This window comes from Ranitomeya imitator, chromosome 2 (genome assembly GCF_032444005.1).
Source record: "Ranitomeya imitator isolate aRanImi1 chromosome 2, aRanImi1.pri, whole genome shotgun sequence".
Lineage (NCBI taxonomy): Eukaryota > Metazoa > Chordata > Amphibia > Anura > Dendrobatidae > Ranitomeya > Ranitomeya imitator.
In genome coordinates this window covers 662,503,072-662,527,652 of record NC_091283.1, presented here as the reverse complement: position 1 = coordinate 662,527,652, position 24,581 = coordinate 662,503,072, and positions in this window count along the sequence as shown.

Here is a 24,581-nt window from a genome sequence, read left to right as displayed (position 1 = left end):
CGACTCTCCGGGTTTGTCTGAGCCGGCGGGTATCCTCAAGGAAGGAGTAATTGTGTCTGCCATCTCCCCTGATTTGCGGCGGGTGCTGCAAAAATTTCAGGCTAATAAACCTGATCGTTGTCCAGCGGAGAGACTGTTTGTCCCTGATAGGTGGACCAATAAAGTTATCTCTGAGGTTCATTGTTCGGTGTTGGCTGGTCATCCTGGAATCTTTGGTACCAGAGAGTTAGTGGCTAGATCCTTTTGGTGGCCGTCTCTGTCGCGGGATGTGCGTGCTTTTGTGCAGTCCTGTGGGATTTGTGCTCGGGCTAAGCCCTGCTGTTCTCGTGCCAGTGGGTTGCTTTTGCCCTTGCCAGTCCCGAAGAGGCCTTGGACACATATCTCTATGGATTTTATTTCTGATCTTCCCGTTTCTCAAAAGATGTCAGTCATTTCGGTGGTCTGTGATCGCTTTTCTAAGATGGTCCATCTGGTACCCTTGTCTAAATTGCCTTCCTCCTCTGATTTGGTGCCATTGTTCTTCCAGCATGTGGTTCGTTTACATGGCATTCCAGAGAATATCGTTTCTGACAGAGGTTCCCAGTTTGTTTCAAGGTTTTGGCGAGCCTTTTGTGGTAGGATGGGCATTGACTTGTCTTTTTCCTCGGCTTTCCATCCTCAGACTAATGGCCAGACCGAACGAACCAATCAGACCTTGGAAACATATCTGAGATACTTTGTTTCTGCCGATCAGGATGACTGGGTGTCCTTTTTGCCTTTGGCTGAGTTCGCCCTTAATAATCGGGCCAGCTCGGCTACCTTGGTTTCGCAATTTTTCTGCAATTCTGGGTTCCATCCTCGTTTCTCGTCAGGACAGGTTGAGTCTTCGGACTGTCCTGGTGTGGATACTGTGGTGGACAGGTTGCAGCAGATTTGGACTCATGTAGTGGACAATTTGACCTTGTCCCAGGAGAAGGCTCAACGTTTCGCTAATCGCAGACGCCGTGTGGGTCCCCGACTTCGTGTTGGGGATCTGGTTTGGTTGTCTTCTCGTCATGTTCCTATGAAGGTTTCCTCTCCTAAGTTTAAACCTCGTTTCATTGGTCCGTATAGGATTTCTGAGGTTCTTAATCCTGTGTCTTTTCGTCTGACCCTTCCAGATTCTTTTTCCATACATAACGTATTCCATAGGTCATTGTTGCGGAGATACGTGGTACCTATGGTTCCATCTGTTGATCCTCCTGCCCCGGTTTTGGTGGAGGGGGAATAGGAGTATATGGTGGAGAAGATTTTGGATTCTCGTGTTTCTAGACGGAAACTCCAGTATCTGGTTAAATGGAAGGGTTATGCTCAGGAAGATAATTCCTGGGTTTTTGCCTCTGATGTCCATGCTCCCGATCTTGTTCGTGCCTTTCATGTGGCTCATCCTGGTCGGCCTGCGGGCTCTGGTGAGGGTTCGGTGACCCCTCATCAAGGGGGGGTACTGTTGTGAATTCTGTGGCAGAGCTCCCTCCTGTGGTCACAAGTGGTACTTCGGCTGATTCTCTCTGTGAGCTTCTGTTGGTGGAGGGAAGTGGTACTGCGGCTTCTGAGTTTCCTCCCTCAGGTGATCTGGTGAGGTCGTTAGGTGCTTCTCTACTTAACTCCACCTAATGCTTTGATCCTGGCTTCCTGTCAATGTTCCAGTGTTGGACTTGCTTTTCCCTGGATCATTCCTGTGGCCTGCTGCTCTGCATAGCTAAGTTCTTCTTTGCTATTTGTTTGCTATTTTTTCTGTCCAGCTTGTCTAATTTGTTGCTGGAAGCTCTGGGACGCAAAGGGTGTACCTCCGTGCCGTTAGTTCGGAACAGAGGGTCTTTTTGCCCCCTTTGCGTGGTGTTCTTTAGGGTTTTGTGTAGACCGCAAAGTTACCTTTTCTATCCTCGATCTGTTAAGAAAGTCGGGCCTCACTTTGCTGAATCTATTTCATCTCTACGTTTGTCTTTTCATCTTAACTCACAGTCATTATATGTGGGGGGCTGCCTTTTCCTTTGGGGTATTTCTCTGAGGCAAGGTAGGCTTATTTTCTATCTTCAGGCTAGTTAGTTTCTCAGGCTGTGCCGAGTTGCATAGGCAGAGTTAGGCGCAATCCACGGCTGCCTCTAGTGTTGTTTGGAGAGGATTAGGGATTGCGGTCTGCAGAGTTCCCACGTCTCAGAGCTCGTTCTATGATTTTGGGTTATTGTCAGATCACTGTATGTGCTCTGACCGCTATGTCCATTGTAGTACTGAATTGCCTTTCATAACACGCTCCCAACGGTGAAGAAGATGGTCGAATATGCCCTTTCTCCAAAGACTCCTTAATATAGCTCCGCATGGCGGTATGTTCAGGTACAGACAGGTTGAAAAGTCGGCCCTTAGGAAACTTACAGCCTGGAATCAAGTCAATAGCACAATCGCAGTCCCTGTGTGGTGGAAGGAAACTGGACTTGGGCTCATCGAATACATCCTGAAAATCAGACAAAAACTCCGGAATTTCAGAAGAGGGAGAAGGGGCGATAGACATCAGAGGAACATCATTATGAACCCCCAACTAGTCACGGACATGGACTTCCAATCCAAAACAGGATTATGTACTTGCAACCATGGAAAACCCAGCACGATAGCATCATGCAAATTATGCAACACCAGAAATCGACAATCTTCCTGATGGGCTGGCGCCATGTGCATGGTCACCTGTGTCCAAAACTGGGGCTTATTTTTAGCCAAGGGTGTAGCATCAATGCCCCTTAAAGGAATAGGGTTCTGCAAAGGCTGCAAGGGAAAACCACAAAGCCTGGCAAACTCAAAGTCCATTAAGTTCAAAGCAGTGCCTGAATCCACAAACGCCATGACAGAAAATGATGACAATGAACAGATCAAGGACACAGATAACAGAAATTTAGGTTGTACAGTACTGATGGTAAATGAACTGGCGATCCTCTTGGCCCGCTTAGGGCAGACAAAAATGACGTGGGAAGCGTCGCCACAATAATAACACAACCTATTCTGACGTCTGAAACCTTGTCGTTCCGTTCTAGACAGAATGCTATCACATTGCATTGGCTCAGGAATTTGCTCTGAGGATAACGCCATAGCGCGCACAGTTCTGCGCTCACGCAAGCGCCGATCAATCTGAATGGCCAGAGACATAGAATCACTCAGACTGGAGTGTGTGGGAAACCCCACCATAACATCTTTAACGGATTCAGAAAGCCCCTTTCTGAAAATTGCTGCCAAAGCATCATTATTCCATTTAGTCAATACAGACCATTTTCTGAATTTCTGACAATACAATTCTGCCGCCTCTTGACCCTGAGACAGGGCCAACAAGGTCTTCTCAGCTTGATCCACCGAATTAGGTTCATCATACAGTAATCCTAACGCCTGAAAGAAGGAGTCTACATTAAGCAAAGCAGGATCCCCAGATTCCAGGGAAAATGCCCAATCCTGTGGATCACCACACAGCAGGGAAATAATGATTTTAACTTGTTGAATGGAATCACCGGAGGATCGAGGTTTAAATGCAAAAAACAGTTTACAGTTGTTTTTTAAACTCAAAAATTTGGACCTGTTACCAAAAAACAAATCAGGAGTAGGTATCTTCGGTTCTAAAACAGGAGTCTGAACAATGTGATCAGAAATACCCTGTACTCTAGCAGCAAGCTGGTCTACACGAGAAACTAATTCCTGAACATTCATGCTAACACGAGGCTCTTCAGCCACCCAGAGATAAAGAGGGAGGAAAAGACAAAACAGACTGGAGAAAAAAAAATGGCTCAAGATCTTTCCTCCCTTCTTCTGAGATGCAATTAACTCATTGTGGGCCAGTAGTACTGTTATGATCAGGTGGCCTTGGAGCAGCATGAAATGACCTTCGCTGGAGCAGTGGTAACTTTACTGACCGCAAACCCTGATCCTATCACCGCAAATAGAAGTAGCCGTGGGGTGTGCCTAACCAGACCTAGACACCTCGACATAGCCTAAGGACTAAATATTCCTAAAGATGGAAATAGGAAAAACTCTCTTGCCTCAGAGTAGATCCCCAAAGGATAGGTAGCCCCCCACAAATAATGACTGTGAGTAGGAGAGGAAAAGACACACGCAGACAGAAAACAGGGATAAGCAAAGGTGGCCACTTCTACCTAGATAGGAACGGAAAGTACAGGATACTATGCAGTCAGCATAAAACACTACAAAATATCCACAGCAGAAAAATACAAAAACTCCACCACCTAACTAAAGATGTGGAGAGTATATCTGCGACTCCAGCCAGTCCAACTAGACTGAGAAAAACAACTGGCACAGTCTAGCAGGAACAAAATAGAAACAAGATCAGCACAAAAAAAATAAACACAGCCGTGTGTCTAAAAAGTGAAGCAAGCACCGGGCAGCACGGTGGCGCAGTGGTTAGCACTGCAGCCTTGCAGCGCTGGAGTCCTGGGTTCTAATCCCACCCAGGACATCATCTGCAAAGAGTTTGCATGTTCTCTCCGTGTTTGCGTGGGTTTTCTCCGGGCACTCCGGTTTCCTCCCACATTCCAAAGACATACTGATAGGGAATTTAGATTGTGAGCCCCATTGGGGACAGTGAAGATAATGTGTGCAAACTGTAAAGCGCTGCGGAATATGTTAGCGCTATATAAAAATAAAGATTATTATTATTATTATCTTTGCTGAGATGGCAGCAAGCAGGAGAGGCCAGGCAGAGGACCAACACTTCCAAAGGAACATTGACTACTGGCAAGGACTAATGAGTCCTGCACAGTTAAATACTCCAGTCAGAATTGCAATTAGCAGAAACACCTGTCCAAGACTGCTGCTCAGGAATAACTGCATTACCATCAACAACCACCGGAGGGAGCCCAAGAGCAGAATTCACAACACGCATCCACCTGTCCAAAGCCAACGTGGGCACTCTCACACTCATTAAAAGAAACCAGGAGTGGAGTCCACAGGACTTGTCTGTACCTTTGGCTGACCAGACAAATGTACCATCTGCACCAAGACATTGTTATATTTTATTTGCCATTTGTTTTATTTTGGGGCCTTACCAAAAAGGAAGAGAAATAAAATCCACAAAAATAATGTTGGATACCATCAGGTCTGTCTCTTCCATCTACACTGCAATGTCCACATACTGCTAGTCCACCTACACCACCTCCTCCTCCATTAGGACATCCGACTACTGTATCTACAGTGTTCTTTTTTATTTTATTTTATACTATGTTCTTTTAAGTGCTGTCCCTAAAAAAAAAAAAAAAAATTAACAAGAACCCCCCCCCCCAAAAAAAAAAAAAAAAAAACAACAGTTGGATACCTCGCCCCCTGCCTCTTCCACCTTTATCGCCACATTCGCCTCAAGCTCATCCACCTACTACACCTCCTCCTACATTTGGACCTATGCCTCTTTTTTCAAGATTATTCTTATTACTCTTTATTCTCTGTTATTTTAAGTGATCTTACTATCCACATTTGTTTTCAGGGCTATTGTCCTGCTTACCCCCTTTTTGTTCCATTTTTCACCTTTACCGCTTACTACCCCCATTTTACAGTACGAAAGTTCGAGACCACATTGGCTGTGAGCTGGTCTCATTATGCTGGGAAGCGTCCAATAAACATTTACCTTTACAGCCTATTAATCAGTGGACAGCTGTCTGCTTTTTCTTTGCTGGTTATTAAAAAATGGGTGGACTCACCCAAAAAATTAATTGGGACCCCCTCCATTTTTAATAACCAGCTAAGGCAAAACAGACAGCTAATGGCTGATATTAAAAAGCTGTGAAGGCCCATGGATATTGGCCCCTACCAACACTAATAAGACTAGTCCTCAGCTGCATGAGAAATGGAGCATCTATTAGAAGCGCTAATTCTTGAGCATCGACTCAACTCTTCCTGATTGCTTTTGTGCAGTGGCAATTGGGGTAATAATATACAGCTCTGGCAAAAATTAAGAAACCACCACATCAAAACCCTGTCATGGGCAGCCCATTCTCCAGACCTGAACCCCATTGGAAACCTCTGGAATGTAATCAAGAGGATGATGGATAGTCACAAGCCATCAAACAAAGAAGAACTGCTTACATCTTTGCGCCAGAAGCAGTGTGAAACACTGCTGGAAAGCATGCCAAGATGCATGAAAGCTGTGATTAAAAATCATGGTTATTCCACAAAATATTAATTTATGAATAGTGATGGGCGAGCACTAAAATGCTCGGGTGCTCGTTGCTCGGGTCGAGCAAATTTAACCCCTTAGTGACAGAGCCAATTTGGTACTTAATGACCAGGCCAATTTTTGCAATTCTGACCACTGTCACTTTATGAGGTTATAACTCTGGAACGCTTCAACGGATCCTGCTGATTCTGAGATTGTTTTTTCGTGACATATTGTACTTCATGTTAGTGGTAACATTTCTTCGATATTACTTGCGATTATTTATGAAAAAAACGGAAATATGGCGAAAATTTTTAAATTTTGCAATTTTCAAACTTTGTATTTTTATGCCCTTAAATCAGAGAGATATGTCACAAAACATAGTTAATAAATAACATTTCCCACATGTCTACTTTACATCAGCACAATTTTGGAAACAAATTTTTTTTTTGTTAGGGAGTTATAAGGGTTAAAAGTTGACCAGCAATTTCTCATTTTTACAACACCATTTTTTTTAGGGACCACATCACATTTGAAGTCATTTTGAGGGGTCTATATGATAGAAAATAATGAAGTGTGACACCATTCTAAAAACTACACCCCTCAAGGTTCTCAAAACCACATTCAAGAAGTTTATTAACCCTTTACGTGCTTCACAGGAACTGAAACAATGTGGAAGGAAAAAATGAACATTTAACTTTTTTTTGCAAACATCTTAATTCAGAACCATTTTTTTATTTTCACAAGTGTAAAAACAGAAATGTAACCATAAATTTTGTTATGCAATTTCTCCTGAATACGCCAATACCCCATATGTGGGGGTAAACCACTGTTAGGGCGCACCGCAGAGCTTGGAAGTGAAGGAGCGCCGTTTTACTTTTTCAATGTAGAATTGGCTGGAATTGAGATCGGACGCCATGTCGCGTTTGGAGAGCCCCTGATGTGCCTAAACAGTAGAAATCCCCCACAAGTGAACCCATTTTGGAAACTAGACCCCCCATGGAACTTATCTAGATGTGTGGTGAGAACCTTGAATGCCCAAGTGCTTCACAGAAGTTTATAATGCAGAGCCGTGAAAATAAAAAATATTTTTTTTTCCACAAAAAAGATTTTTTAGCCCCCAAGTTTTTATTTTCTCAAGGGTAACGAGAGAAATTGGACCCCAAAAGTTGTTGTCCAATTTGTCCTGAGTATGCTGGTACCCCATATGTGGGGGTAAACCACTGTTTGGGCGCACAGCAGAGCTCGGAAGGAAGGAGCGCCGTTTTGGAATGCAGACTTTGATAGAATGGTCTGCGGGTATTATGTTGCGTTTGCAGAGCCCCAGATGTACCTAACCAGTAGAAACCCTCCACAAGTGACCCCATTTTGTTAACTAGACCCCCCAAGGAACTTATCTAGATGTGTGGTGAGAACTTTGAATGCCCAAGTGCTTCACAGAAGTTTAGAATGCAGAGTCGTAAAAATAAAAAATATTTTTTTTTCACAAAAAAGATATTGTAGCTCCCAAGTTTTTATTTTCACAAGGGTAACAAGAGAAATTGGACCCCAGAAGTTGTTGTCCAATTTATCCCGAGTACGCTGATGCCCCATATGTGGGGGTAACCCACTGTTTGGGCGCACGGCAGAGCGCAGAAGGGAGGGAGCACCATTTGACTTTTTGAGCGCAAAATTGGCTGTCGTGTTTGGAGACCCCCTGATGTACCTAAACAGTGGAAACCCCCCAATTCTAGCTCCAACCCTAACTCCAACACACCCCTAACCCTAATCCCAACCTGATCCATAATCCTAATCACTAACCCTAACCATAATTACAACCCTTACCCCAAAACAACCCTAATGTCAACCCTAACCATAACCCTACTCAAAACCCTAAATCCAACACACCCCTAATCCTAATCTCAACCCTAACCTCAAACCTAACCCTAATCCCAATACACCCCTAATCACAACCCTAACCTTAACCCTAATCCCAAACCTAACCCTAATCCCAAGCGTAACCCTAATGCCAACCCTAACCCTAATACCAACCCTAATCCAAACCCTAACCCTAATCCCAGCTCTAACCCTAACTTTAGCCCCAACCCTAGCCCTAACTTTAGCCCCAACCCTAGCCCTAAGGCTACTTTCACACTTGCGTCGTTTGGCATTCCGTCGCAATCCGTCGTTTTGGACAAGAAACGGATCCTGCAAATGTGCCCGCAGGATGCGTTTTTTTGCCCATAGACTTGTATTGCCGACGGACTGTGACGGATGGCCACACGTCGCGTCCGTCGTGCACTGGATCAGTTGTGTTTTGGCGGACCGTCGGCACAAAAAAACGTTCAGTGAAACGTTTTTTTGTACGTCGCATCCGCCATTTCTGACCGCGCATGCGTGGCCGTAACTCCGCCCCCTCCCCCCAGGACATAGATTGGGCAGCGGATGCGTTGAAAAACTACAGCTGCTGCCCACGGTGTGCACAATTTTCACAACGTGCGTCGGTATGTCGGGCCGACGCATTGCGACGGCCCCATACCGACGTAAGTGTGAAAGAAGCCTAACCCTAAATTTAGCCCCAACCCTAACCCTAAATTTAGCCCCAACCCTAGCCCTAACAATAGCCCTAACCCTAGCCCTACCCCTAGCCCTACCCCTAGCCCTAACCCTACCCCTAACCCTACCCCTAACCCTACCCCTAACCCTATCCCTTCCCCTAACCCTAACCCTACCCCTAATTTTAGCCCCTACTGCTGTTCTCCTGCCGGCCGGCAGATGGAGACAGATGGCGGGCGCACTGCGCATGCGCCCGCCATTTTCTTCTGCCGGCGGCCAGGAGGAGCAGCAAGAGGATCCAGGGACACAGGTGAGTATTGTAGGGTCCCCGAATCCCCCTATTTCTCTGTCCTCTGATGTGCAATCACATCAGAGGACAGAGAATTACACTTTACTTTTTTTTTTTGCGGTCGCCGGTAAACAGTTAATTACCGGCAATCGCAAAACAGGGGTCGGTAAAACCGACCCCGATCATGTTCTTTGGGGTCTCGGCTACCCCCGGCAGCCGAGACTCCAAAGATTCTCCCGGTGCCGGCCGGTGGGCGCACTGCGCATGCGCCCGCCATTTTGAAGAAGGCTGCGCCCACCGGGAGACACGAGAAGCATCGGGGGAGATAGGTGAGTATTGGGGGGCCACCTGGGACCCCTTTTCTCTGTCCTCCGATGTGCGATCACATCGGAGGACAGAGAAATTAAAAAGAGATCGCGGTTTTTTTTGCGGTCGCCGGTAAACAGTTAATTACCGGCGATCTCAAAACAGGGGTCGGTAAAACCGACCCCGATCATGTTCTTTGGGGTCTCGGCTACCCCCGGCAGCCGAGACCCCAAAGATTCTCCCGGTGCCGGCCGGTGGGCGCACTGCGCATGCGCCCGCCATTTTGAAGATGGCGGCGCCCACCGGGAGACACGAGAAGCATCGGGGGAGATAGGTGAGTATTGGGGGGCCACCTGGGACCCCTTTTCTCTGTCCTCCGATGTGCGATCACATCGAAGGACAGAGAAATTAAAAAGAGATCGCCTTTTTTTTTTTTTTTTGCGATCGCCGGTAAACCGTTAATTACCGGCGATCGCAAATGCGGGGTGGGTTAAAAACCCCCCGAATCATGTTCTCTGGGGTCTCGGCTACCCCCGGCAGCCGAGACCCCGGAGAAAATCGGCCTCTGGGGGGCGCTATTCACTTTTTCCACAGCGCCGTTAACGGCGCTGTGGTTTAAGTACCCTTAGCGGCCACCGTTAAAAGGCGTATCGGCGGTCGCTAAGGGGTTAAATACTCGGGTACTCGGCCAGAACAACGAACCCAATGTAAGTCTATGAGAAACCCGAGTATTTTTGCCATGATCCCCCCGGGGGTCCTTTTAATGTCTAAAAACATCTGAAAATGATAGAAACACTGCTCAAATGACACAGGAACATCATGGAGATCGCCCCTGGAAGCATTCCTGACTCCTAGTTCACAGCTTTAATCATTTTTTTCCAAGATTCATGCCATTTTTCCCGGTGCCACGAAAGACACATTAAAGCAAAACCAAAACGGGTTTTGCTGGGAAATATGTAGGTAAGGTACATCCTTTGCAGGTAAATGACTTGCCTCTAAGGCCAAATATTTAACCCCAGACCGAAAATTTCCTCTCCCTCTTAGGCTTAGTTCAGACGCAGCGTTTTTCAACTTTAACATTGCTTTCAACCACTACAAATGCATTCACTGGGAAATCTCATTGTAACATTCAACACCCCTAGCTGGCCATGTGGTGTGTGACACATAAGCAGACCCATCTTGTTTCATTTACAAAGGAGGGACTCTTAAAGTCACAGAGGCAATTTTTACTGGTGCATCAGGCGGCATTAATCTTCTTAAAGGGCCATTATGAAACAGTGGGTCTCCTAAGCTGTTGTAGCCTATGCTGTGAGTGGATGGGCTGCCAAGAATTACGACGCACCACAATACCCCTGTCATAAGATTTCCAGGGGGGACTCCTGAAAAAGTGTTGCATTGAATTCAAGGCCTGCCCTGCTACCAATTCATATGCACCCCAATAAGCCTTTGAACCCACATAGTGGATGGGCCCATGAAAATCCACTTCACAATATGCATTTTGTACTCCATACTCCTTTGTTTTACACATTGGCGACAAGGCCAGCCCTGCTGCATAGTCATATGCACCCCATTAGGCCTTGGAACCCACATACTGGATGTGCCCATGAAAATTCACTCGTATTTTTTATGGTATGATGGTTCCGTCTTTGCAGAATTATTTACAGGAGAATTTGGCAATTGAGTTTGCCATGTTTTTAACACAAAGGTTCAGCTTTAAAAAAGTCTAATCCTTGCAATACAAAGCAACTTCATTGCAAACTACAAAATTCAAGGAATATTAAGATTGAATAGTGTGAGTGCGTACATTTTTGTATATGTTAACAATAACATACAAAGAACAAAAGAAGAAAGGAGCAGCACAACCCCCCACATCAACGTAGAGAAAATCCAAATTAACACGTTAGGTCCAATATGGCAGTCCGAGAAAGAGAAGGAGGTGCTATTTGCATGAAAAAAAGTCCATATGAATCCAAACAACAAAGAAGAATTGCAAATGCACTCACCAACTGCAGTTAAAGGTGTTTATTCAAACACAAAGCAGGACATCTTCATGGCACGGGGGAAAGGGAAATGACCAGAGGGAGTGCGGCAAACGAGACGACAGCCGTTTCGCGCTACACAAGAGCGCTTCTACGGGTCCAAGTCTTGTTTGCCGCACTCCCTCTGGTCATTTCCCTTTCCCCTGTGCCGTGAAGATGTCCTGCTTTGTGTTTGAATAAACACCTTTAACTGCAGTTGGTGAGTGCATTTGCAATTCTTCTTTGTTGTTTGAATAACATACAAAGGTTAATAATTACATATAAGGATTGCATAAATATACTGATTATGTATACACGAAGATTAACTTCATACAGTCTACTTAGATCATCACCAAGAGGCTTTTTGTCACGCTCGCGCCCTGACTGGTGGGCGTGAGCTCGGGGTTTTGTGGCCCCACTGTGCCACAAACCAGACTACCCTGGAAGGGACGTGACTATGACAGCTGACTGGGTTTTCACTGGAGCCTCTGATGGTGAGGCGTGATTCCCGGTGTCCACCTCGTGGACGGCTAACTCAGTCCTCCCAGGTCGGTTGGAGAACACGACCCGGAAGGGTTCCAGTGTGGTTTGCAACTGCAACCGCTGGGGTTCAGTTAACCAGTCGCTTACCTCCACGTCCTCGATGGACCCATTGGCCTTGGCTTGGGCCAGCATGTCCAGGAGGGTGTCTTCCTCCCCATCTTCGGGCAAGCTGCAGACCGGTAGGACGAAAGGTTCACGTTCGTGATGAGCCTTCATCATGTTGACGTGAAAGGCCTTTCGCCTACCACGTACGTGACCGGGTTGAGCTGTTGATGGATGACGTACGGGCCCTCCCAGGCTGCCTGAAGCTTATCCGTTGGTACGGGGACCAGCACCCACACCTTTTGACCCATGTGGTAGGTCCGCTCCCGGGCGTTCTGGTCGTACCAGTGCTTCTGGTCAGCCTGAGCCTGCGTCATGTTGTCGTGCACCAACTGCTTCAAGGTCTGCATCTTGTCACGGAAGCGCATGACATACTCCACTATGGACACTTCAGAAGGGTTCGGCTCCTCTTCCCAGGATTCTCTTACCAACCCAAGGGTTCCCCGGACTCGCCTGCCGTACAGGAGCTCGAAGGGGGAGAACCCTGTCGAGGCCTGCGGAACCTCTTGGTAAGCGAACAGCAGGTGTGGGAGGTACCGCTCCCAGTCGCGCCCTTGAGTCTCAACCAGCATGCGTAGCATCTGTTTGAGGGTACCATTGAAGCGTTCACACAAGCCATTGGTCTGTGGGTGATACGCACTCGATACCAGGTGCTTCACCTGCATTCTCTTACAGAGAGCCTCCATTAGGCGAGACATAAATTGGGTCCCTTGATCAGTAAGCATTTCCCTGGGAAACCCTACAAGTGAAAAGATAGCCAACAGGGCATCCGCCACCTTATCTGCCCTAGTTGACGACAGAGCTACTGCCTCTGGGTACCGGGTAGCGTAGTCTACCACAGTAAGGATGTATTGCTTTCCAGAGCTGCTGGGGACGGCCAGCGGGCCCACAATGTCCACCGCGATCCTCTGGAAAGGCTCCTCTATCACTGGCAAAGGGATCAGGGGAGCCTTAAGAGCAGGCCCCGCCTTCCCCACTCTTTGACAAGTGATACAGGAGCGGCAGTAGTTTGACACATCTGTCTCCATCTTAGGCCAATAGAAGTGTTGAGACAGCCGGGCCTTAGTTTTGCTGATCCCCAAGTGTCCAGCTAGCGGAATCTCATGGGCAATCCGCAACAACTCACCCCGGAATTGCTGCGGGACGACCAGCTGTCTTTCCCTCAACCACTCCTTTTGTGATTCTCCGGGTACTGTCTCCCGGTATAACCTTCCTCGTTCCCAGAACACCCTCTCCCTATCAGTCTCGGAGGTGGGCGTCTCGGCGAGTTGCCTCAAACTCTCTAGGCTGGCATCTGTGTGCAGAGCGGCCTGAAACTCCTGGCTAGGGGAAGCCAGAAGCGACGTCAGGGTCCCTTCCCCACGGGAACCCTCTTGGACTTGCTCTGAGTCCACCTCTGGTTCAGTCAGTGATGACTGAAGAGGGTCCGGAAGGCTGACAGTTATCTGCGTTCCGGGCACTCTGACTGCGGGTGACAGCAGCTACGTAGGCTGTCTCCCCGGGGGTTTCTACAGACCCATCAGCCGGCGCTGCTATGGGCTCTACCTGCCCATCCACCCCCAACACTCCAGGGGCAGTGCTACTTATGGGCCAGTTACCTTCCTCGGTGGTACTGGTCACTTTCATGGCGTCACCTTCCTCACGGTTCCCATGCATCTCCCCATTTCCTGGAGCACCGACACTTGCCCCTGTTAGGGGTTCCTCAGCCGTCTCACTCCACAGAGCGAAGTGGCTGGGCACGCCTGTACCTATGGACACATTAACCTTCACAGAAAAATCATTATCAGGTTCAGCTGGCACAGGTACAACATTTTCACCATCAATCCTAGGAAAAAATGGTTATTAGATGCATCATTACAAGATAAAGCATGGTCAGGTAACACATGCAATTTCCCATCATAATCATCATCATCATCATCATCATCAGGGTTAACGTTACCCTTATTAGTAGATTGGGGAGGGGTGTCAGGGACGTAGTATGCAACCAACCTCCCCAAATCAGTCCCCAACAAAACATCAGTGGGCAAATTATCAGACAGCCCCACTTCTTTCACCCCGCTCCCAGCACCCCAATCAATATAAACCCGGGCCATCGGTAAGGGACAGCTGATGCCCCCAATCCCTGTGACAGTTAGGGTTTTCCCCGGAATGATTTCTTCAGGGGCCGCCAGTTCGGGTCGGATGAGGGTTCGTTCAGCACCGGTGTCCTTGAGGCCTGTAGCAACATGGCCTCCCACAGTGACGTGCTGTACATTGTCACACACCCTCCCAACCACACCACCCACTAAAAGAACTGCTGCATTAGGCCCTGGGGCCTTGGCTGGGGTGTTCTTCTGCTTGGTTGGGCAGGAGGGACTGATATGACCAGTCTGATGGCAGGTGAAACACTTGCAAGGTTCGGTGGTAGGTCTGGTGCTGTTGGCCACGGGGCCAGGACCTCTGGTGTGTTGGCTGGCAGGGATACTGGCGTTGGTTGCAGGCTTACCCCCTCTCCAGCTGGTGGTGACTGGCTTCCGCACTTCCGATCTACGGTTGGCCTCATAGGCATCGGCAATCTGCGCTACTTTCGTCACGTCTTTGGGTTCTCTGTCCATCACGAACTATCGCACCTCAGCTGGGCAAAGATGAAAGAACTGGTCTTTGATCATCAGGTCTCGCAGCTGTGCAAAGGTGGTCACTGACAGTCCTTGGGTCCACTGGTCAAAGTGGGTCCCCAGTCCATGCACCACATCACTGTAACTGTCGTGTGGGCCACGTTGGAGGGTCCGGAACTTTCTACAGTACACCTCGGGTGTAAGCTGGTACTTGGCTATCAGAGCCTGCTTGATGGCCTCATAGTCACCATCTTGTTCTTGAGGGAGGGCAGCAAACGCCTCCAGAGCTTTGCCTCTCAGCCCTGGTGTCAGGTATCGTGCCCATTCATCTGTAGGCAGCCGGTACTGTCTGCAGGCTTTCTCAAAGGCCCGCAGAAACGTGTCCAAGTCTCCGTCCTTCTCCATAACAGGGAAGTGATTGGGCCGGGGCTTAGGTATCTGAGCGCTGCTGGGCTCACTGTTGGTCTGGGACGACCCCTGCATTTGCAGTTGGGCTAACTGCAGCTGGTACTCCCGCTCCGCTTGCCGCTCGGCTCGCTGGGCCTCTCTCTCAGCTCGGGCCTCTCTCTCGGCTTGCTGGGCCTCCTGCCGGTATTGCTGAATCAGCTGCCGACGTCCCTCATGGTCATCAGTGGGGAATTCTTTCAAGGCCGCCTGCAGGTGGGGGTCCAATTCGCCCGGATCGCTAACAGGGCCAGCATTCAGTGGTTGGACCTCTGCTGCAGCACCATGTTCGCTGGTGCTGGCTTCTGCGGCCTCTGGGACCTGGCTTGGTCGGCTTCGAATTGCACCAGGTCAGCGACCATTTGAGCCTTGGACTTGTCCTGGGGGTTCAGGCCATGGTACATGCATATCCCAGCAAGAATGTCCTTCTTCTGCTGGTTGTACCAGGCTTCCCCTTTTGCAGCCATGGTTGCCAAATAAAAGATAGGATAGAAAAACGAAGAGAAAGGGAGGGGATAATTACCAGTACGCAATTGTCTCAAGACTAATAAAACACTGAGTTCGTTCTCCAAACTTATTTGCGCAGAGTCCTCGCAAGAACTTTCTGCAAGTTTTTAGTGAGAGGAATGATTACTCAAACCAAATCACTAATGCTCTAAGATATCCCACCGCCTTGCCACCAATTTGTTAGGATTCCCCTGACCGCTGCCACCAATTTGTCAGGATTCCCCTGACCGATGCCACCAATTTGTCAGGATTCCCCTGACCGCTGCCACCAATTTGTCACGATTCACACCGTGACCGTCACCCCTACGTCACGGGTTGGGGTGACTTTAGGCCAACAGACGGCTATCACATGTGCAGGGGGGCTTATCTTAGTTAACCCTCCACTGCTAACAATGTGATGAGAAAACACACACAAGGCTATAGACCTCTTAGTTTACAGCAGGGGCTTATTCTAGGTATCACACTGCTTTCAATATACCACAAACTGCAGGGATTTATGTATATCCCGCTTACAGTTCCACTTAACACTTGCAGCTCTCTGGCGCCCCCCTTACTCTCAGGTCAGATTAGGTACTGCACCCTGGGTAATAAGTCGCCAGAAAGGCTGCCTGCTATGTACTGGCTATTGGGCACGCTGCAGCGACGCGATAACTACTCCCACTCAGGCAGGAACAATAATTATCAACGCCGCAGCCGCTACAACATAACCCTAAAGTCTGCACACTATCGGTATCACTGCCACCAGCTTCGATTAAACGGGTCCGAAGCTAACCCAACACAGTAGCGTATTTCCCTTCAAGAGACAGGGTACGGTTTAGAGCATGGAGATTGAACTAATATATAATATCATATCCCATAAAAAATTAGGCAGTGCTTTATCAAAAATATTTTATAAAGATGTTACAAATGAGACAATTGCAAATATGTACAAGGGTAATTATGAAATAAACAGGGATTAAATGAGAAAATGTAACACTCACATGTTCAAAGCACGGCAGGCAACCATACGTCCCAGCTCATTTGGACGTGCTGCTGGCTTCAAGAGAAGACAAGAAGTCCAGAAGAAGAAATCAAGCAGAAAACTGAGCTGGGGAGCCTGCCACAAACTTAAAACCTTAAGGCTGTGACATCACAGAAAGGCTGGCTTATCCAGACCCTCCTCTCTCTACATTTTGAGAACTTTAATCTTAAATCTATCTACTTTCTATAACTTCGCTACAAAACATGTCATAGTCATAACAAACCCAGCATTCATCTCGGATTAACGTGGGCATTCTAATGAGATCAAATATGTCCTATCTGGGATACATATTTACAGAGAAATCCCTACTTCTTTACCAGATGGAGTTAGAAGCTCCGGTTTTACGTGGTGAATAGATCCACCGAGGGGTGTAAAGAATATATATTTTCGTGTTTTTTACGTAAACGGGTTGTGTAATGTCTTAGCAAAACAAGACAAAGGACTTCCATGCATTTCTGCATGGATTCTTTGGAATGCACTACCTAGGTTAATACGATTAATCCCCAATCCCCACAGTTTTAAGCGTGCCCTAAAAACTCATTTGTTCAGACTGGCCTACCGCCTCAATGCATTAACCTAACGATCCCTGTGTGGCCTATTTATAATAAAAAAAAAAAAAAAAAAAAAAGGTTCCTCGCATCATGTTCTCATACACTTTATGCAGTATTAGCCCTCTGTGTCTGTACTGCTACATACTTAGGCAGGTAACTGGTTCATGCAGCTTTACATGAACACCTGAGCCTTACACTATAGCTGGTCCGAATAACTAAAGCAATTGTTACCATCCACCTCTCGTGTCTCCCCTTTTCCCCATAGTTTGTAAGCTTGCGAGCAGGGCCCTCACTCCTCCTGGTATCTGTTTTGAACTGTATTTCTGTTATGCTGTAATGTCTATTGTCTGTACAAGTCCCCTCTATAATTTGTAAAGCGCTGCGGAATATGTTGGCGCTATATAAATAAAATTATTATTATTATTATTATTATTTCTGGAAAGTTAGAATCCAGTTCTAGCCTGTCACTTTCCACTGCAAGAATGCCGGTTGTAAATACTTCGGCTCTCTCAGCTAGAGGTAATAAACTCTTCCTCCCCCATCTACATTGGCAAAGCAGCTCTTGGCTGAGTGAAAGGGAAGGAATTTGAAGCTACAAACTGTTGCAGCATCACTCCAAGAAGGGGGCTTAGCCCACGCAGGCTAGCAAGAGAACTACTTATGATATTTCATACCATATCGTGACAGTGCCACAAACCAGACTACCCTGGAAGGGACGTGACTATGACAGCTGCCTGGGTTTTCACTGGAGCCTCTGATGGTGAGGTCAGGCTTGTGCAGCAGGCAGCTGCCAGGTGCTACTCCAGGGTGGTATCTGGCTGTAGCTGCTGATCCCACTTGGGAGACAGGAACACCAGGATTGGTGCGGGCATTAGGCAGGACTGGCAGAAGAGCATGGCTGGAACTCAGATGAGTAGGCTGGCAGAGACACGACAGAGAACACAGGACTGGCTAGGACAGCAGGAACACAGGACTGGAAGGCAGGGCAGGAACGGCAGGACTGGCAGGAACACAGGATTGGGAGGCACTGCAGAGAACACAGGACTGGAAGGCAGGGCAGGAACGGCAGGACTGGCAGGAACACAGGATTGGTTGATGTGGTATATGAAGGAACAGGTAGGGGCCTGTTCACACTGGAGGTGCAGGTACAGATATGTAGTTTGGAGGAACAGGTAGGGACCTGTTCACACTGGAGGTGCAGGTAGAGATATAAAGTTTGGAGGAACAGGTAGGGACCTGTTCACACTGGAGGTGCAGGAACAGATATACAGTTTGGAGGAACAGGTAGGGACCTGTTCACACTGGAGGTGCGGGAACAGATATGAAATATGAAGGAACAGGTAGGGACCTGTTCACACGGGAGGTGCAGGGAAGGAAACAAGCAGAAAGGAATGAGGTATGAAGAAACAGGTTGGGACCTGTTCACACAGGAGAGGAGTGAAAGACTGCAGATAGGAGTGGAAAAGCAGCAAGAGATAGCATAGCAACAAAAGCTGAGCAGAGCCACAAAGAATGTGGAGAGAAGCTGCAGCAAGATATACTGCAGAAGCTAAGCAGAGTGGAACCACAAGAATTGCAGAGAGGAACTGCAGAAAGAGGTTTCTGCAGCAACGGGAGCAGAGCAGAGTAGGACGGAGCAGAACCGCAGGAGTGCGGAGCAGCGGTAAAGCCACCAAGATACAGAGCAGACAGAGCCGCAAGAGTGCGGAGTGTAAGCAGACTGAGAACACAAGGAAAGACACAGCAGGGAAGGAAGCCACAGACAAGGAGACCGAGATAAGACTAAGTACAGACAAGGCAAAGGAACAAGACACAAGGACAAAGACACAGGGACAAAGACACAGGGACCAGGATATACTGCCTCCTGGAGGGCGGACAAGATCAAGGCAATAGCACAGAGAAAAGCCTCCAGAGAGGGAGTAACTCAGAGCAAGACCTGGCAAACTCAGAAGCTAAACACTAACTGAGCAAACACATTGCACAGGCCCAGACCACAGGGTGGAGCTGCACTATATACAGGAGGCCTCTTGGTAATTGGTCAGGAACTGATTAGACAGATGCACCTGATTCCTATAAGAACCAGAGAGTTCAGGCGCCGACCCCCTATACACATAGCCATGAAGCATGCACAGAGCAGAGACACAGAACATGGAGCTGGCATGAAACAGAAACCACATCATGGCCTGGAGCAGTGGGTAAGATTGTGTGAGAGATGTGAGGCCATACCGTGATGCCAGCAGAGTTGTTACACTTTTAAATATCATCCGTCTGGAATATCCTAGAAGCAACACCAAGACAGAGAACCCCTGGGAGATTACCTACACTGCATGGGCGTCCCCAATTATGCAGGTATCAGCACACTGTACATGTACAGGTACCCCAGTTTTGGCATCTGTCTTAGTCATGTTTCTCTGGTCTTATATAGTGATCTACACTATGTAGTAACTCTAGTTTAAACCAGACCTTCAAGTGGCCAGCTTTCAAGGTTGTATGAAACTGAGATATCATGGAGTCATCAGACGTGGGGCCATAAACCACTAGAAAACAAAAGCCACAAGGATTTAGATAAAACCACCACAGGCAGAGGTTCAGTAAACCTTAATGTTTTACAATGATAAACAGCAAACATATAGAGGCTTTGAACTATTTATGAAGTGAGAAAACAAACATTTATCAAGATTTTGTCACTATGAGCATTGTCTGTCACATCTGTAAATGTTTTACAAGACATGCAGCTATGTTATTGTCTGAATGCATTCGGTGTACAGTATATCAATCTTGTTTACAAATCGCCATTTGTATATTCGCCATTTGTACATTTGAGGCAGCCAAAGTTATCGCTCTCAAGGAGAGAAACTAATATAGTGGACAAATAAATATTTGTAATAAACTACTGAGCCAAACTAACATCATTGCATTATCAAATTTATATGAAGTGTATTGTGTCCAATTTGAGCAACCAGGCAACACAAAAAGGAGCTTTTCCATTGAGCTCTTTAAGGTACACAAATGTGAAGTGTTTGCCATCAAGGATGTGGTTTCACCAATGGGGGTACCTTTTAAAAAAATATACTATTGCCATCACAGCCACCCTTGCCCAAACTTCACGGGCCTATAACAATACAAAGCATGTTCACCCAGGTCATGTCGTCGTAGATAAGGAAGAGACATTGCAGGAAACAGAGTTAAGAATTAGGGCCAATGTAGTGGTGTGGGTCTCTGAGACTTGTAATGCAGTGCATGATCTGCCAAACAATTCCCCAATGGGGGTACCTTTTTTAAAAATACACTAGTGCCATCGCATGCCCCTAGCCCAAATATCAACGGCCTATAACAGTACTGAGCACGTTTACCCTGGTGATCTAGTGGCAGGAACATTTTAGAGTGCAGGAGTTAAGAAGTTGGCCCAATGGAATGTCATGCCTAATTTCCCAAATGTGGGATCCTTTTTTAAAAAAATAAAAGCATGCCATCAACAGCCCCCTCAGCCAAAATGCACTGTACAGAGCACGTTCACCCTGGTGATCTAATAGCAGGTGCAGGACAGTTTGCAGGAGTCCGAGTTAAGAAATAGGCCCAATGTAATGGCATGCCCAGTTCCCCAAAGTGTTGTCCTTTTTTAAAAAATAAAAGAGTGCCATCACAGCACCCTTGGCCAAAATGCACCGCACAGATCACGTTCACTCTGGTGATATATTGGTTCAGCATGAGGAGGATGAGGATAAGGAGGAAGATAAGAACAAACAGACCCAATCTGGAAGCGTATACCCATGTGGGGTTGTGAAGAGGTGCATGAGAATATGCCTCCCCAAAAGAGAGAATGTATTTGAAGTTATGTTTCGCTGTTTTCACTTGGTGGTGTACAGAAGTCTTTGCCAATCCAGGCCTTGTTCATTTTTATAACAGTCAGCCTGTCAGCATTTTCAGTTGACAGGCGGATGCGCTTATTTGTTATAATTCCACCAGCGGCACTGAAAAACCCTCTCTGACAGAACGCTAGCAGCAGGGCAGACCAGGACCTCCAAGGCGTAGAGAGCCAGTTCATGCCATGTGTCCAGCTTGGATACCAAATAATTCAAAGGCACAGAGGAATCATGAAGGACGTTTGTACAATCTGCAAGGTACTCCCTCACCATCTTCCCAAACATTCCACTTCTTGTGACAGCACCCCTTGCCTCTGCGCCGCAACGATGGGAGTTTCTGAGAAAACTGTCCCAGAACTTGGCCATTGTTCTCCTGTCTGAGCTGGATTGTACTTCTGTCTCTCTCTTGCTTGGAGTCCTTGGTTGTACAACAAACTCTGACGTCTGCTGCCAGCGTTCTCACATGGGAATTTTCTAAGTAATTCCGCTACAAGGGCCCTGTGGTACTGCAACATTTTTGTACACCTCTCTGCCTCAGGCAGAAGAGATTGAAAGTTATCCTTGCAGCGTGGGTCTAGAAGTGTCACCAACCAGTAATGAGTGTCACCCAAAATTTTGATAATCCGAGGGTCACGTGAAAAGCAGCGCAACATAAAGCCAACCATGCATGCCAGACTGCTAACAGGCAAGACTTCCGTGTCCTCATCAACAGGACGACTGACGATGCTGTCCTCCTCCTCCCTGTCCTCAGGTCATCCCCGCTGAACAGAAGCTAATACAGATGTGTTTGTAGTACCATCTATAGCACATGAAAGTAGTTCCTGTTCTTCCTCCTCCTCCTCATTGCCTACCAATCCACGTTAAGAAGACATGAGGCTGGGCTGAGTGTAATCCCCCTGTATGTTTCCTTCCTCCATGTCCTCGTGTTCCGCCTGCAATGCATCCTCTTTGATTGTGAGCAGAGAGTTTTTCAGAATGCTGAGAAGCGGGATAGTGATGCTAATTATGGCATCATCGCCACTCACCATCTTAGTGCAGTCCTCAAAGTTTTGGAGGATGTTACATAGGTCTGACATCCATGTCCACTCCTGAGGTCTTATGTGTGGAGTCTGACCTGAAATTCGACGGCCTTGTTGATGTTGGTAGTCAACAACGGTAACAAAGTCGGGTGCTTTGCTTGCATGTGCCTGATCATGCTGGTGGTCAGACTGGTTGTTTGGCTACCCTTGCTGAAGCGGGCACAGCAGGTGCTGCAAATGGCCTGTTTAGGGTTATCGGCAGAGTCTTTAAAAAATAACCAGACTCAGGAAGATCTCACAGGTGGAATGGCAAATTCACTCATGTTGGTGTTACGGGGGAAAAGATGCACGCCTTCTGTCTGTGGCCACCACACTGCTTCTTCCTGCCTGTTGGGGGGATATGCCTCCTTCCCCATTTGTGCTGCTGTCCTCGCTACGCATGTCCTCCTGCCAGGTTGGGTCAGTTACTAAGTCATCCACCACCTCGTCTTCCACATCCGCACCCTGCTCCTCCTCCTGACTTTCTAGCAATTGTGTCTCATCATCGTCCACCTCTTGTGACACTTTCCCACCATTGCCTTCGTGTGACTGGGGCTGGTCAAAGCTTTAGGCAGCTCTACATGCGATCTCATCTTTCTCCACTTCAAGCTGACTGGGAGAGATTTCTGAATCTTGAAATGGAAAACTGAACAGCTCTTCAGAGTGTCCAAGTGTGGGATCAGTTGTCTCAGGGCACTCGGCATGGTGGGAGGAAGGAGGATCAGGGTGAGGAATATCCTGGCCACACTCATGGCTACTCAGACTTGACCGTGTGGAAGACAAGGTGGTGGTGGTGGTGGCTAAGTGACTGGAAGCATTATCCACTATCCAACCAACAACCGTTACACACTGCTCTAGCTTCAATAGTGGTGTGCTGCGGTCCCCTAGAAACTGGGACAGGAATGTCGAGCGAGAAGATGTGGGTCTTTGTTGTTGCCCACTTTCACCTTGCCCACGGCCTCATCCTCTGGATGCACCATCAGCATCACGTCCACTTCCCCATCCCTTGCCTTAACCATTTTAAATGGACCACTGCACTATTTCAAATGCTCAACACAAATGTCTTTATTAGTAGCGAAATAATATGTGATCAGTATGCCTGCAAATCTACGATTTTTCAAACCCAAACACCAGGCAGGCCTCAGCCTGAACTAACAGACTGTATTCAATTTTTTTAAGTTAATTTATGCAAAATAGTGCTGTATAGAATTTGAGTATCACACAGCCAAAAAATAAGTACACCGGCCTCCAATGCCCAAACTGGGAGCACAGAGATATATGACGGCTGTAACGGAAATACCACACTGGCAAATCTGTGGCCTTTGAAATTTTTTATGCGAAATAATGCTGTATAGAATTTGACTATCACACAGCCAAAAAATAAGTACACCGGCCTCCAATGATCAAACATGGAGCACGCAGATATATGAGGCCTTTTTCGGTGAATTTAAAACACCAAAAAAAAAAGGGGCACAAGGGTCGCACACGCTATGCTACGTATGCCGGACAAACTATAACTTTTCAACAGGCCTCAGTCTGACAGAACAGACTGTATTTTTTTTGGGGGGGGGGGAGGGGGGATTTTTGGAAAAAAAAGAAGGAAAAATAGGTACATAGACAGTAAATAAGCTGCTGCAGCAGCAGGCAGTTATGTAGCTTTGGGAGGGATGGAGTGGGAGCAATGGACGCACATACAGTGCCTGCAGGCCTTGCACTGATGTGAATATGCTGTGCCCTGCCTACCTAGCGCTGCAATATCAGGACCCACAAATTAGCCCTAAAAAGGACTTTTGGTTTCTGAGGAGTTGTGGATGTAAGAGTTGCAGACCTACACTAACTCTAAAAACCACGATTGTGACCCTATTTCGGCAGCAGCTCTCCCTACTCTTATACTCGGTATGATGCTGTACGGCCCAGCCAATCACTGCAAGACACAACAAAGATGGCTGCCACGTTTCATGGCCTAGCAGACAATCCCTGCATCGTGATTGGGTCTCTAAAGTCCGACAAAACTTCTGGGTGGAGAAGGCAGTTACTGCCGAATAATCCCAGAAATGCTCGCTGCTCGCCGAGTACCCCGATACTCAAGCGAATAACAAGTAGTGGCAAGCATGTTCACTGATCACTATTTCTGAACTCTTCCTAAGTTAAAAAATTAGTACTGTTGTTTCTAAATGATTATGAACTTGTTTTCTTTGCATTATTTGAGGTCTGAAAGCACTGGGGGGTTTTATTTTGACCATTTTTCTTTGTTAGAATTTTCAAGCAATAAATTTAGTATATTTTTCTGAGACATGTCAGAAGTTTATAGAATAGAAGAACAATTTACATTTTACTCAAAAATATACCTATAAAGAGAAAAATCAGACAACCTGGACATTTTGCAGTGGTCTCTTAATTTTTGCCAGGGCTGTAAGTATAATTACAACTGTGATTTGTCAAAAATCACAGCTGACATCAAGCCCAGGGTTAGTAATAGAGAAGTGCCTATGAAACACCCTGTTTACTAACACTGTAAGTAAAAATAAAGAAACACAGATTAAAAACATGTAATTAAAATATAAAAACAGACACCCTCTTTCACCCATTTACCAAAAAA